Source organism: Myotis davidii, unplaced genomic scaffold (assembly GCF_000327345.1).
Source record: "Myotis davidii unplaced genomic scaffold, ASM32734v1 scaffold97, whole genome shotgun sequence".
NCBI lineage: Eukaryota > Metazoa > Chordata > Mammalia > Chiroptera > Vespertilionidae > Myotis > Myotis davidii.
The window spans coordinates 745242-761169 of record NW_006289392.1 but is presented as its reverse complement, the minus strand read 5'-3'; the positions used below and the strand labels follow the sequence as shown (position 1 = coordinate 761169).

At 46.9% G+C, this 15928-nt stretch overlaps 1 pseudogene; it reads left to right on the top strand.

Moving 5' to 3' along the window:
- Positions 1-6033: 6033 nt before the first annotated feature.
- Positions 6034-15928, top strand: part of LOC102759186 — a 40433-nt pseudogene continuing 30538 nt past the window's right edge.

Below are 15928 nucleotides of genomic sequence, written 5' to 3'. Positions count from 1 at the left end.
CGGGGAACCCAGGCACAGAACTTTAAACCCTGGGAACTGGCAGCCACATTCTGGAGATGCCCTTATTTAGCTCACTTTGCTGGAGAAGCTCAATAGAGCGTCCACACATCCCGAGGCCGTGGTCTGAGGAAAGCCCTCAATGACAGGCCCTTTAGATGTTGCAGACTTTGGATCAGATCTCAAACCAAAAGCCTCTGGCTATTTCCCTGGAGAGACCCACAGGGTAACAAACAAATGGAGGCCCAGAGTGTCCAGTTCAGACGAGGCCACTACTCTGATCCCGCTTGGGCATCTCAATGTCTCCTCCGTGTGTGTGTGTGTGTGTGTGTGTGTGTGTGGAGGAAAAGAGGTTCCCGTGGGGAGGGCCTGCCCTGAGTAGGAGCAGGCTGAGGAGGGTTTCAAAGCTGGTGGGCTAGTCATGCTCGCGCTCCAGGTCGAGTCTGGCAGAATGGGTCTGTAGTGTGGGGCGGATCCCTCTGCCCGAGATTTATCCTGATCCCTGGAGGTGAATTTCATCCCCCTGGTGGAGGTCTGGGCAGACACAGGTCCAGGCCTGATCTGAAAGCAAAGATTGAAAAGAAACTGTGACAACGAACTGACTTCGCTCTGATGCCGCCGGTCCTGCTGCCAGTCACTGTCATTGCAGAGCTCTACCCAGGATATCAGGAGGAGATGGTCTACGGGGACGGCCACCTGCGCCACTGAGGGGCAGGTACGACAGGTCACCAACAGGCCCGTGCAGGTTCTGCAACCACCTTCGAAGTTTCACTTCTGGCTTTTGCTTGTTGAGCTTCTCACTCTAAAGTATAAAGGACGACATTGGGGTCAGGACCAAGGGGTGTCACTCAACATCCTGAGAAGGGTGTCACAGAGGAGCCCCGGTGGCTCCCGAATGTCAGGGAGTAAAGGACAGCAAAGACATGAAAGAAGTAAACTGAGCCCTTCACTTGGTCAGACTCTATGTACGGACAGTTGTGTGTGGTGCAGGGGAGCAGTCAGCAGCCCAGCGGGGCCCTTGGAGCTCTTGTCTCAGGAGAAAGCTCAGGTAGGGGAACCCAGGCAGGTAACTCACTTCCTCATGAAAGAGCCCAACAGAACTCAGAACCCTGGTAAGCAGGCAGCCACATTTTACGTAAGCGTCTACCCAGCTCACTTAGCTAGAGATGCTCCAGAGAGCAGCATGTTTACTTGTTGCATCCCCAGGTCTCAAGGCCTTGGCCTCAGGAAAGTTGCACACTTTGAGTCAGATCTCACCCCAGGCATGTCTGTCCTTTTTCCTGGAAGGACTTAAAGGTAACAGGAAGACCTGGTGTGGTCCAGGCCAGGCCAGGCCGCCACTATGATCCCACCTGGACATCTCTAGGTTCCTCCCCGTGTGCGTGCCAAGCAGGAGGGTTTCACATAGGGAGGGCCTGCCCTGAAAAAAGTGTAGGTTGAAGAGGTGTCAGAAGCCAAGTGGGCTGGTCACGTTCACACCACAGGTCAAGACTGGCTGGGTGGACGTGAAATATAGAGCGCTATCCTCTGCCTGGGGTTTCTCTTGAGCCCTAGAGGGGGATCTCATGTCCCCCAGGCTCTGATGCCTCCAGATGAGCTGATGGCCATTCTCATTGCAGAGCTCCACTCAGGAGGTCCTTCAGGAAGTGGTCAGTGGGGATGGCCACTCCATCTGCCCTGGTGAAAGGCAGGCGTGCCACGCAGCCAACAAGGGTCAGTGAAAGCTTGGGTTGACTGGCTACTGAGGGGTCTCCAGAAACAGTGCCCAGACATGGGCGGAGCAGGCCCAGAGGCCACCCTGGATGCTTCCCAGGTCCCACCCAGGGTCTTTGTGCACTTCTTCATGTGCAGCCCTGACCGGAGCACTGTGCCCACTCCCTTGGATTTGATTTGAGAACCTGGAGCCCCCCGAGGCAAAGGCCAACCACGAGAAGGCAGTGGGGTGCATGAGAGCATATAGGCAGGGAGCAGGGCTGGGCGCACAGAAAGGAAACTTGGAGTCTGTCATTGGGCCGGGAACAAAGTCTGGCTTCAGACCACCCCTCTGGAGGAGGATGTCCTATGGTGAGTCCTGGCTGCGGCTTCTCTGGCGGGCTCCGGCTGTGTCCTGCCTCTGGGGGCTACATGGAAAGGCCGGCACATGGATGATCTTCCTTCCTCTTCCAGCTCCAGTGCCTGCACGTCCTCAGGAGCAGGTACAGGTAGAGAAAACAGTGCATAAGTACAGGCGGCTCCCAAACTGGAGGAGCGTCAACTCCAGCGGCCTCTCCAGAGCTGCAGCCAGCACCAGCACCCATTTCATCAGCAGGCCTGCCGGGAGGCGGCATGTGCACAAAATTCCGCAGCACCCACTGGGAGAGTCATCACCTGCACCGGTACCCACGAGCTGGCAAATCACCCGTTCCTCCGCAGGTAGAACCCTCACCGGCACCTGCAATGGATCCGGCACGTTACCCACCACCCCTGAAAAAAAGAGCTGGTTTTAGAAAACTCCTCAGTGCCAGCTATGGAGCCTCTTGAACTGCTCCCCGACTCAGAACTCCCTTTACCCTCCCTTTTTGAGCTTTTGTTTCGGTGTTATTTAATATTTTTGTTTTAACTATTGTATATTTTAACTTATTTCAAGTTGTAACATATGTCATGAAATGTTTTTGTTTTAAATTGTGCAAATCATGAGCATTATGTACATGCACGAGGCTGTGCAAACATCACTACAACCTATTTGCAGAATATTTATCTCCCCAAATGGAAACCCTTCACCAAAAGACTCACTGCCCATCCCCCCCTTCCTCACCCCTGGCAACCTCTCATCTGCTTTCTGTCTGTGTTCCTTTACCTATTCTGAATGTTTCCTGGATGTGGATCCCACCACAGTTGCCTTTCTGTGGCTGCTCACATATTTCAAGAAGGGACAGATTAATTTGTTTTATTAATTTGTTTTCTGTTTTTATTTGCAAGAGGATTTTTGTTATTTGAAAGGGAAATTCCAGATGAATTAAAGATCCGATCTAAAAAAAAAAAAAAAAAAAAAAAAAAGGCCTTTCGTTAGTATGTGCTAATCTCAGGGCAGAGGAGAAGCCCCAGAGCCAGGAGCCAGTGGGTTCTTCCTGTGCCCAAAACAAAAACAAGAAAAACGCAGGAAGCTGGGAAGAAAAACCACACACTGAGAAGGTTCCTTAGAGCCCACAGCCAGAGAAAGGTTTCACACCCCTGCCATGCAGGAAACGCCCCAAAGGCAGTGGGTTAAACATGGACAGAGAGCAAGCACACGCATTCCAGTGAGAGGCGGGGCACACTCCCGCACCGTCCCAGACACCCGCCTCCCAGTGGGCCCGCACTCCCTGTGAACACCGGGGGAGAGCACTGTGACTCAGGCTGGCAGGCTGCGAGTCAGGAGGCAACCAGCCCCCGGACACAGTGAGAAACAGAGGCCCAGCGGAGCCCCTAGAGAGAAGCGGAAAGGCCCAGCTCTGAAAGGACAGCGTGCAGGACCCCGCACGCTCCCGCGGGCCCTCACCTTCTCCTGGCCATGCTCATTCCAGGAGGTGACCCCGCAGAAATACTTGCACAATTTTTAAAAGATGTGTTTTCAAGACCACCCACCCGAGCACTGGTGAAGTAGCTGGGGATTGGAAAAACACTTCTGGTAATGTCATGTAGGGAGGTCGGGGTTTTATCCGCCCTGGTTCACGTAGAGGAGTGGAGTGCAGCAGCTGTTAAAGGAGGTGCAGGGGTCTCTATGGGCTGCAGATAAAGACCTCAGTGATTCTCTTAGGTGAGACATGCGGACCAACCGTCTGCATCCAGAAGCCCACCTGCTAGACAACATAACATGTGATTTCAACAGGCGGACATGCATATGTGTGAATGCATGGGACAGAGACAGAAAAAGACAGAATGAGAAGCAGAGAGCCCGAGAGAGACCACCAGACCACTCACGATGGTCACCTCTGAAGGCGAGACTTGCAAATCAATTCTCCTTTAGGTGGTGGTTAAATTTTTTATAAAGTGCATAGCTTTTGTAATTCTAAAAACATTAAAATCATGCTAATGTTACCCATTTATTACTCATCTTGGAGTAAAGGCAATTACTCAGTTTTAATATTTTATCCTCCCCTGAGGATATTTTTTCCCCATTGATTTTTATTTTTTATTTATTTATTTTTTACTCAGTGTTTTCAGTTTTTCAATGATGGATGCATAAGTATAAGCCAGGGCTTCTTCCCAGAGTTTACAATCTAGACAGAGAACAAGGCAGACACCACTTAACAGAGGCAAATAATTCCAAGGAGATAATATAAGTGTTTTTTGCAAAGTACAAGTTCTCATACAATTTATAACTAAATACTGGCTCCATGGTGTTCTGGTTATCTCAAAGGGCTCTGAGAAAGTAAATCCCATTACTAGATAAAACTAGCGCTTCATCTAGCTGAAGATCCTTTCCGGAAGCATCAAAAGTGGTGGGGAGAGCAGAGGAAATGTCAGATTCTGTTTAATTTATAAAAGTATCCAAGGTATGAAAACATCATCCCCATTCATTTTTAGAGAGTGTGAAAGAGAAGGTGGGGACTGGCGGGGGCTAGGGGGGGAGGGAGAAAGAGAGAGAAACATCATTGATTGATTGCATCTGCACGTGCTTAGATCGGGCCAGGGAGCCAACCCACAACCCAATATGTGGGCTGACACTCTAACCACTGAGCACACTGGCCAGGGCCAGTTTTAATTTTTAAAGGGGATGATCATAAGAAAAATAAGGATTTATTATAGTAAAATAGTGACTTCTAAAAAATAAAGTTAGAGTGGGGTTGTTTGGAGCTGACACAGAATGAACAGAAAAAAAAAAAAAGAAAGCCCAGGATGCTGCTTCTAAAAAGTAAGGAGCCTTGGGAAGTTATGCTGGTGATCAAAACACACATCAGTGCGATGGGTGCACCTCAGGTTCCCGCCCCGAAATCCTGGAAGGGGTACGTAAGGATAGAAAAAGGCCTTTCTTCATCTTCGCTGTGGCCTTCCACAATTTATGAGAAACACCTGGTAATTACACCCCAAGACGTTCGGCTCCTCTGATTCAGACAGCTCTTCTGTTCAAACTTCGGGACAAGATGAGGGTGCATTCTTGCGTCTTCCTGCCCCTTGCTGTCTTCACAGTCAGGGAGAATTCACATCAAGGACTCTCTCTCCCCTTCGAACAAACCTCTTTTGAACTCTTCATAACTGTTATTCTAAGCTTGTTTTACAGGCTTGGGAAAAATACTGATAAGACATCTCCTTAGGACATCTGCCAGACTATCTCCTGAAAAGCAAACAAACTAACTTTTTAAGGCACCCCCCACCCCCGTACCTGCTCAACTTCAACACAATCACTCCCTCCCCTTCCTTGTCATCTAGCAACAGCAACCAATTGCTCTTTAAAAGCGAAAGCCACTCTTTCTCCCCCCCATCCTGTATTGACGAGCAATACTTGGCCCTTTCCTCCCTTGGAAAGTAAAATAAATTTCCTCCCCTCATCTATCTCTTCTTTCAGTTATGAATTATTTCACAGCCCGAGTCACTGGCCAAACCCTAACAGTTAATTCAGGCTTTGGTGATGCTGCCACTGACTTTGATCTTCTAGAAGATGAGGCGAGCAAAACGTTTCAGGAATGTCTCCATGAAAACAAGAATCTTGTTCATGTTGCCCATGACCTTATTCAGAAACTCTCTCCTCGTGCTAGCAATGTTCGATCCACGTATTTCAAGGACTGTTTATATGAAGTATTCAATGACTTGGAGTCAAAGACGGAAGACTCTGGAAAGCAGCTACTTCAGTCAGTTCTCTACCTGATGGAAAATGGGGCCCTGGAATCGACTCCAGGTTTCGACAGCCTCCTGGCACTGTACACAGCATAGCGGGGAAAACAACCTGGGTCCCTTGACCTTACTGATGAACAAAGGGTTCTAGAGTGGGCTCTACAGAAGCGGAGGCTGAGCGTGGTACACATCCATGGGAGCTACACCAACCCTAATGCACTGTCCTTCATCCGGCTGGGTACCGGAATGTGCTCGGGAACACTGAAGTTACGAGAGACGTTCAGAAACTCTATGAACAACAAGTCCTTTCTTTCCCTGGATTGTGGCCAGACCTTGGATGACACCATTTTCCAAGCCCTTTGCTGGAGGCTGTCAGGTATAAATCTTACAGTGTTTCATGCTTGTTTGGAGAGGAGATATAGATGAGTTCAAGAAAACATGCTGGACAAAGGGATCAAGGTCATCTGCTATGGAAATAAATATGCTGGTCTTCCAGAACATTTCAAGCAACTGACCTCTGAGCTTTCCATGAGGGGTAGGTTGGGGATGGTGAGAGAGTTAGCTAAATGGTTCATCTGCAGTACACAGTGAAAGGAGAGACCACAGTACAGAGCGCTACAGAAGTCACTACATTAGACCAAGCAGTAAGGCCCTACCATGGACATTGTTTTACCAGTAAACTTACAAGAACCTGTCACAGCTCCTAGGAAAAACCAAAACCCAGAAGTTGAAACCAAAACCCAGAAGCCAACCTACATGGAATGTGTGTGTGTGTGTGTGTATGCACGTGCGCGTGTGTGTGTGCGCGTGCGCGCGCGCGCATTCCAATTTAATCTTTCATGCTGGCTGGTTCTTGGTCTTATGAGGTCTGTTCCAGTTTGAGCACACCCAACTGACAACGCAGCTCCCCACCTCACCTTTAGGCTGGACATGCCTGTGTCCACGCGCAGATCAGTGTGATATCCACTGAGTAAGGTTGCTGCTCTGCAGTGAAGGACTTTGGATGCAGACACTGTGGAACCACCATGGCCCTCGTTAGTTTTGAACTCCATTCTAGGTTTTCCACTTAAGCTTAATGGCTTTTTAAAAACAAGACGTGAAGCTCTAGTTTCTAGACCTTTTACAGTGTGCAGTATTTTACATACCTGAGCTGTATTACAAGCTTGTTCGTTTAATAAAAAAGAATAAACAGCAGTCCTTCCCCTCAGGAGGCACACCCTAAAAGGCCCAGTGTCCCAGTCCTTCCCCTTAGTGAGCACATGTTCCCATGCGCACACATGCATGCATGTGCAGATGCTAGAGCATGTTCAAATAAGTGCCTGTGTAAAATATACAGCTTGATTTGACCCTTCTAGTGTTTTCTTTCCTGTAATTGCAGATGCAGTTAAGCATCAGGGATACTTGTCTATAATCTGGAATCACTCACTGGAAGAATTAAAACAACACCTCAGTTGTGTTTCATCTATATAGCCACCTTATTCTGGGTGCTGAAATGGGCATGAGCGTGTGGTGAGAAAAAACGTGGTCACGAGTAGTGCTGTGGCCAGCACAATGAGCGTGTGGTGAGAAAAAACGTGGTCACGAGCTGTGGCCAGCACGTCTCCAGGGAAGTGCTAGGAATCCAGAGCTGAGAGCAGGTGAGCTGGTGTCAGCCAACATGGCCTCACTGGAGTCTGGAAGAAGGGGTGAGTCCCTCTTCCTACTAACTTCCTTCCTCTGCCAATGGTTTGACAGAATGTATTTTGGAGGGTGTTGGTATGATGAGACTTGTCCTGCTGGTGACAGGATTCCAGGTGGGACCAATGGGGGAGGTTTCCCAGGAGCAGGCAGCATATACCATGAATGAGTTTGAAAAATGTATGATCTGCCAAGCAACAGGGTAAACGCTCCCTATTTGGATTGAATGTACTGTACAAATTCAAATTTATTTCGGTTCATGATGAAATAACTGTTGTTTTTTCAATTTCCCACAAGTAAGAGAAAACTGTACAAAGACCCTTTTGTATCACTTCCTTCCTGCTCCTCCTTTGTCATCTCTCTTCCACGCAGAAGAAAGGCCCAGCAGAGGCTCGCCATACTCATTCACTAACCGCCCCCCCCAACACACACACCCCAGAGCCTTGTTCGCACCTATCGAAGCTCCCTGAGTAATTCATGATCAGCAACCACGAAGGTCCTGACAGTTGTTCCATGTTCCCCTAGCTCCATCTCAGAATCTGTAGGCACCTTCTGAAGTCTAAACATCTGCTATTTTAAGGCCCCCAACATGTTATATAGAAATGTTGCTTTCTTTTAAAATCAAATTCAGATGTGAGAATCTGACAATATACAGTACACATGGCATAAAAAGGGCCCTTAATGTGGTGGGCTAGTGTAGACTGTGAGTCTTTTACCAGTTGATACCTGGATAGAAGACAACATTTTGAAATGATAGTTGTCTGGGGTCCAGAGGAAGAGGTGAGCCCCTCTTCCTAATAACTCTCTTCCTACACCTACGGTTTGACAGAATCTATTTTGGAGGGTGTTGGCTATGATGAAATCTGTCCCGCTGGTAACAGGATTCTAGGTAGGATCCATTATAAACTGGAAGGTGGACCAATTTCCTTTTCTCAAGACCAATTTCCCTCAATGGATTGCGAATGTGTAATTCACAGTACTTGAGAGGTACATGCTCCATGAAATGCTCCTTCGATTTTACAGGTGTCCACTAAACTTTCTTTTAGGATCTTTGACCTTTGACTCAAGCCCTGTTCTGTATCTGTTGTGCATGTGTTTTTAACTCAGTAAGCGTAAAAAAAAAAAAAAAAGATCCATGTAAAGTTGCACAACTTGATCTAACCCTCATAGTATTTCCTATAAATTGCAGATTCCTCAAGCATTAGGACTATTAGTGTGTATTCTTGAATCATTCTCTGTCTGAAAAAAAGTTGACTTTTATCTATATAGCCATCCTAATTCCGGGTCCCAAAAAATGTGCATGTAGATGTGGTTAGAGAAAATGGTCCCACATGTAGGTCTATGGTGAGTGAGTATCTAGGGAAGCGTAATTAATCTAGAGCAGTGGTTCTCGACCTCTGGCCCTTTAAATACAGTTCCTCATGTTGTGACCCAACCATAAAATTATTTTGTTGCTATTTCATAACTGTAATGTTGCTACTGTTATGACTCATAATGTAAATATCTGATATGCAGGATGGTCTTAGGCGACCCCAGTGAAAGGGTTGCTCGACTGCCAAAGGGGTCGGACCCACAGGTTGAGAACCGCTGCTCTAAAGGAAAGAAAAACATACCATCTGGTGTAAACTGCACAGTCTCACTGGTGTCCAGAGGCAGGAGTGAGCCCCTCTCACTAATAACTTTAGTCGTGATTTATCTGTTTCTACAGAGTTGATTTTGAAGAGTGTTAGTGATGATGAAATCTGTTTTTCTAGGTACCAACATTCCAGGTAAAATCAATGGGGTAGGGTTCCTCTGAGCAGTCAGAATTACCGGCAGTGGGTTTAAAAATGTCTGTCCTGCCAAGCAACACAGTGCGCCAAACCTATGTTTAAATTGAAGGTTGTGTAGCTCGGCTGTTGTGGCTCAGTGATTGAGTGTTGACCTATGAACCAGAAGGTCATGGTTCAATTCCCGGTCAGGGCACATGCCTGGGTTTTGGGCATGACCCCCCAGTGTGAGGCTTGAAGGAGGCAGCCTATCAATGATTCTCTCTCATCATTGATGTTTCTCTCTCTCTCTCCCTCCCCTTTCCTCTCCGAAATCAATAAAAATATACAAAAAATTGAAGATAGTGTAAAAATTAATTTTTACACAATGAATAATTTTAAGTTTTTAAATTCCTCACATATAAGAAAACTACACAAGGACTCCATTTTCTTTCCTGTTCCTCCCTTTTGTCATCTGTCTTCCAATCAATAGGATGGCCCAGAAGCTCAGGCCATATTTGTTAACCACCTTCATGCCCTCTAGCCCCTTGTCCAAGCCAAGAAGAGCTCCCTGAGTATTTCATCATTAGCAATCACAAAAGTACTGATGGTTATTTTGTGTCCCTCTAGCTTTGAGACCCTGTTAAATGCAACTTCTAAAGTAAAAACATTTGTTCAAGTAAGCACCCCTTTACTGTGTTATATAGAAATGTTGCTTTAATGCTTTCTTTCCTTTCCTTTTTTTTTTTTTTTGGTTAACCCTCACCTGAGAATATATTTTCCATTGCTTTTCAGAGAGAGTGGAAGGGAGAAAAGGACGGGGCGGGAGAGAAACATGGATGTGAGAGAGACACATCAGACTGGTTGCCTCCCACACACACCCCGAGGGGGGCAGGGCAGGGGAGGGCAGGAGGGAGAGGGGAGGAGCAAACCACAACCCAGTTATGTGCCCTTGGCTGGGAATCGAACCCACAACCCTTCAGTATGCAGACCAATGCTCTAACCACTTAGCAATACTGGCCAAGTGTTTTGGATATAAAATCTTATAATGTGCAATTTGTAAGACATACACTGTGTCCTCAATGTTTTAGGTTAATGTTGACCTTGTGTCTTTTCCTAGTTGAGTATCTGATAGAAAAGAACGTTTTGAAATGACAGCACCCATCATAAACCGGGTGGTGGAGACTTTCCCTCACAGTTTCCTCCTTGGATTAAGTATTTTGTAATTGGCTTGCCAATGAACTTGGTAGGTACATGCTCCGGAGAAAGCCCGGCCTTTCAACAGCTTCTCTCTACTTGCTTTAGGGTCTTCGACCTTTGTTTCCAAACCTGTTTTAGGTCTGTGCTTTTTTTAATTTACCAAGAGTTAAAACAGACCTGTGTGTAAAATTGCATAGCTTGACTAGCTCCTCAGTGTTTTCTTTTATATAAATGCAGATGCCGCATCAGAAATGTTGGTATAAATTCTGGAATCACTCACTGGCTAGAAAAAAACAAAACAAAAAACGTTTGTTGTGCTGTGAAAGCAGAAGGAAGAGCAGGGTGGCCTGGTGGCAGGCAGCACAGCCTCACTGGTTGGTCTATGGATAGAGGGGTAAGCCCGTCTCCCTCATAACTTTCTTCCTGTGGTCTGTGTTTCCAAAGAGTAGAGTTTGGCGAGTGATAAGATCTGGGTGTTAACATTCCGGGTAGGACCATTTGGGAGGCTTCCTAGGAGCAGTCAGAATACAACAGCAGTGGGTTGATTAAACTTATGCCCTGACACTCAACACAGTGCATCCAACCTATATTTGGATGGAAGGTACTATGAAATTTCAAGTATTAATTTGATTCATGATGAATAATTGTAGGTTATTCAATAGCCAATATGTAAGAGAACACTGACTCTTTGTATTCTTTTTTTGCTTCTCTCCTTTGCCATCTGTCTTCTACCCAGTAGGATGGCCTAGCAAGGGTCAGCCCATACTTGTTAACTAACCACCACCATACCCTCTAGCCCAGCCGTGGGCAAACTACGGCCCGCGGGCCGGATCCGGCCAGTTTGAAATGAATAAAACTAAAAAAAAAAAAAGACCATACCCAAAGACCGTACCCTTTTATGTAATGATGTTTACTTTGAATTTATATTAGTTCACACAAACACTCCATCCATGCTTTTGTTCCTGCCCTCCGGTCCAGTTTAAGAACCCATTGTGGCTCTCGAGTCAAAAAGTTTGCCCACCCCTGCTCTAGCCTATTGTCCTCACCTATCAAAGCTCCTTGAATAATTCATGATCAGTGATCACGAAGGTACTGACGATTGTTCTGCATTCCCCTAACTCCATCTGAGAACCTGTTAAAGGGACCTTCTGAATTCAGTCCAAACATCTTCTGCTTAATGTTCCCTTTATTTATGATATATATTTTTTCCTTTTTAAAAACTTTTCAATTCAATTCAGATATGATAATCTGACAAGGTATGGTATACATGATATACAATATACAAAGCAACCATTATGTGCTGCCATGGTATTTACTGTGGGCCTTTACCAATTGATAGCTAATAGAAGAGATCATCGAAGTGAGAGCATCCATTGTAAACGCGATGAGTTCTTTTCTGAAGACCAGTGCCTCTGCTTGGCTTTAGTATTGTATAGTTGGCAGCCCGGTTACTTCACAGGCACATGCTCGGGAAAGTCCCGGCCTTTCAATTGCTTTTTTCTAAATGTGACTTTTTGGGTCTTTGGCCTGGTAGTCAACACCTAAACCCACTTAAAAAAAAAACAAACACCATAAATTGTAAAAATAAAATAAAATAAAGACCCTTGTAAATGTGCACGGCTCGATCTCACTATCATAGCGTGTTCTTGTCTATGACTGCAGATGCCTCCAGCATCAGGAATATTCGTGTGTATTCGGGAACACTCCTGGCTGAATAAAAATTTGTGCTGGCTTTTGTCTCTATAGCCACCCTAATTCTGGGTCCAGAAGTGAGAATGTAGGTGTGGGGAGAGATAATGGTCCCCTACGTTCATTTCTATGACTAATGCATCTCTAGTGCAGTCCTATGGATCCAGACAACAGAGCATGGTGGTGTCCAGCCAGCATGGCCTCACTGTTCTGGAAAAGGGGTGAACCCTTCCCCGTAATAACTGCTGCCTTTTTAAAAAAATTTGTTTCCCTCACCCAAGGATATGCTTTTTATTGATGAGAGAGACAGAGAGAGACAGAGAGAGAGAGAGAGAGAGAGAGACAGAGAGAGAGAGAGAGAGAGACAGAGAGGAGGGGACAGAGAAACACCAATCAGTTGCCCCCATACATGCCCTGACTGGAGATCAAACCCACCACCTTCTGGTATATAGACAACTCTCCAATCAACCAAGCCAAACTGGCCAGGGCACAACTTCCTTCTTGATGTCTCTTTTTATGGACATTTTGGAGAGTGTTAGTAATGATGAAATCCGTCCTGCTGGGTAACAGGATTCCAGGTAGGGCCAATGGCATTTTCCAAGAGCCGTCAGAATATACTGGCAGTGGTTTTGAAAAAACGACATCCTGCCAAATACAGTGTGTACCCGACAAATTACTCAAGTGAAGGTACTGTGGAAATCACATCTTTCAGTTGATCGAAATAATTGTAGCTACTTAATGCCCTGTGAGTAAGATAAAGCTGGGAAAAGGCAAAGCCATACTCTTTTCATTTACAGGTGGAACGTCATTTTACTTAGTCCATGAGTATTGCTACAGGCACAGATCGACATTCATTTAACAGTCAAGTATGAGTGCACCCCCTGCCAGGCAGGCAGGGCTCAGTCAAGGTTGCACAGACATGAGCTGAAGTCAAGAGTCAGCCACATGTCAGGGCCTATAGACTTAACACATTAACCCAGCAGAGCTCCTGCCCAGCTGGCGGCTTCCCCAGCTTGTTGCATTAACTGCTCTTCCGGGGCTGGCCAGTTGAAATAACTGCTGGTTCTTGGCAGAGCTGCCGTGTGACAGTTGGTTTGGAATGTTCTAGGTTCTGAGATAGTTTGAGAGTCAAGCAGACTGTTGGTCACTGGTGTGGTCACCTGATCATGAGAAGGGCTCAAGGCAAAAGATCCAGCCCTGAATGTGTGTGTGTGTGTGTGTAAAAGGAGGGTGTGTGTGTGTGTGTGTGTGTGTGTGTGTGTGTCCATAAGTGCTTGTGTTTCCCAAGGGACCTCAGAGAGGCTTTGGTTGGAAAAAAATGAGCAGGAGGTTGGTTAGGTTTTAGAATCTTTTCCTGACTCAGGCCCTGGCCTGCATTTCTTCTCCAAATAGCAGGCTGCTGGCCTGGATTGCCCTAAGGCAGTCTAAACTAGTGACAAAGACACAGACTATTGGCTCTTCTGTGGAGAGAGATAAACTATATGGGAATGTGTTGGCATGGGTAGCTAAATATTAATAAAGGAAGGGAGTAAAGGGAGTTGGACATTGTTGAGCCCAGTGGGTTGTGGAGCTGCATGGGACACCGAGCCTGCTGCATTCGGAAGGTACAGCATTTCCCCACCAAGGGGATCAACGTCCCTCAGTGCCCTCCCTCCCCAGCTATAGGGAGGAAGGACGGCTTTTCTATTTCCCGGGTCCATTTGCCCAGACGATGGAGGGAAGAGACAAACAATCAGGGGAGGTTCCTCCGCTGGGCACATGTGGGTAGGAGCCAAGATGGCACCCGGGGAGGAGCTTTCACTGTGAGGCATGGGTAGGAGGAACTCAGGTGGTGACCATGGCAAGTGGAGTCTAGCCTGGGAAAAGGACCGCATTGGGTAAGGGACACAACCTGGGAAGGTCTAGGAGTGATGGCGAACCTTTTGAGCTCGGTGTGTCAGCATTTTGAAAAACCCTAACTTAATTCTGGTGCCGTGTCACATATAGAAATTTTTTGATATTTGCAACCATAGTCAAACAAAGACTTATATTTTTGATATTTATTTTATATATTTAAATGCCATTTAACAAAGAAAAATCAACCAAAAAAATGAGTTCACGTGTCACCTCTGACACGCGTGTCATAGGTTCGCCATCACTGGTCTAGGAAATGGATTGGATCGGAGGAGGAACCATCAGAAGCTTGTGAAAGATTGGGAAGTTGATTAGTTTGAAAGGGTACCCGGTCCTTCCCAAGCCTGAGATAATATAACCTAAGCTTAACAAACTCTCTCTCTCTCTCTCTCTCTCTCTCACACACACACACACACACATGTGCTTACCCCATTCATTCACGTGTTCTCTCTCCATAGCAACGATGAGGGTCTAGCAGCCACCTAGCAGACCACGTGGGCTTAGGCCTCGCACCAGCCAGAGTGCAGCTGGGAACACAGACTAAGCTAGCCGGATGCGGACAGGCGTGGACTAAGATTTGGCATGGCACAGAACTTTTGGACACTGGTCTTTGTTCTGGGCCTGATGACGAGAAAGCTGGACTTTTTTTCATGGCAGGACAGACAGAGATGAGACGTTGGGAAGCTGGGGGCAGCCTTCTATTGCCCCAAATAAACCTTCCTGCCCAAATAAACCATCCTCTTATGTGGGCCCCCAAAATGCTTTTCTGTGACACCACAAGGACCCCACTTCCACTGGCAACAAATATATGCGAGCAGGGTTTTATATCAATGAACCAAAGATGCCCCATATTATTGACCCTGTGTTTTTTACTGCACAGCAGCCTGGACCATTTGTTCAAAAATTACTTGACCCAATTCCAATTCTTACCCATGCTATTGATTAAATTATAGTTGAAGTGAACTCATTTTAGCCATTTAAAGTGTCTGGGTGGTGTGGAACTTGCAGTACCATCTTCTGGCCGTAGATAACACTGACCCCAGGTATGAACAAACAACTCACTGCAGCCCTCTGGGTTCTCTGACCCAGAGCCCTCACCATGATGCTGAGCAAAATCACTAGACACTGCAAGTCCCTGGCTGAGTCTCTCCTCCCCCTGGAGCCACCTGCCCTTTTCATTCTCTAGATGGGGACCCCATCCTGTTGTCTCTGGGAGACCTTATGCTGGGGTGAGCTCCCCCTGCATGCTAACCTGTCAAAGTGCTCCCCAAATAAAGTCTGTTGTGCGTTGCTGCCAGGTTTGGTCATATGTTTTCCCTTGATCAGCATGAAACCTCTTTAACTCAATACACAGAAGAGCTGGCGCCCAGAGTCAGGTGCTGCTGCATGTGGTGGGCAGTGTGGAGGGAGGCTGCACCTGGTCCTCAGCCACCCAGACCGAGTCCCGAGTGGTTCTGGGAGGAGAACACGTGGCCCCATTCTTTATATACGTGCAGCCAGTGGGTATGCCATCAGGTCTTTCCCCTGGAGCTGCAGAAGGAAGCCCGTGGGACAGGTGGGGGCCATCTTCACGGACATGCAAATTATGCATCTGTACATTCATTTTTATCTTTGAACTTTTGCTCTGCATTGAAATATTATGGGACGTGCATGAGTATAGGAGATATCCCGGTAGCAGGCTGTGCACTGTCAGCTCAGGCATGAGGCTCGGCAGGCCGAGGGCATCACGCAGTGGTGGTTTAGCCTGGCTGCCAGGTGTGTCTGTGCACCCCTGAGCGTCTCAGGGACAACAGGTCCCTAGCAAGTGTTTAGGCCCAGGACCCAGACCCAGACCCAGACTGTTCATGGTAATGCTAGCAGTAGAAGACTTACTCTCCCTTGATATCTTCCAGGAGTGTTTTTTTTTGGGGGGGGGGGTGCTCCTGCATTGGGTG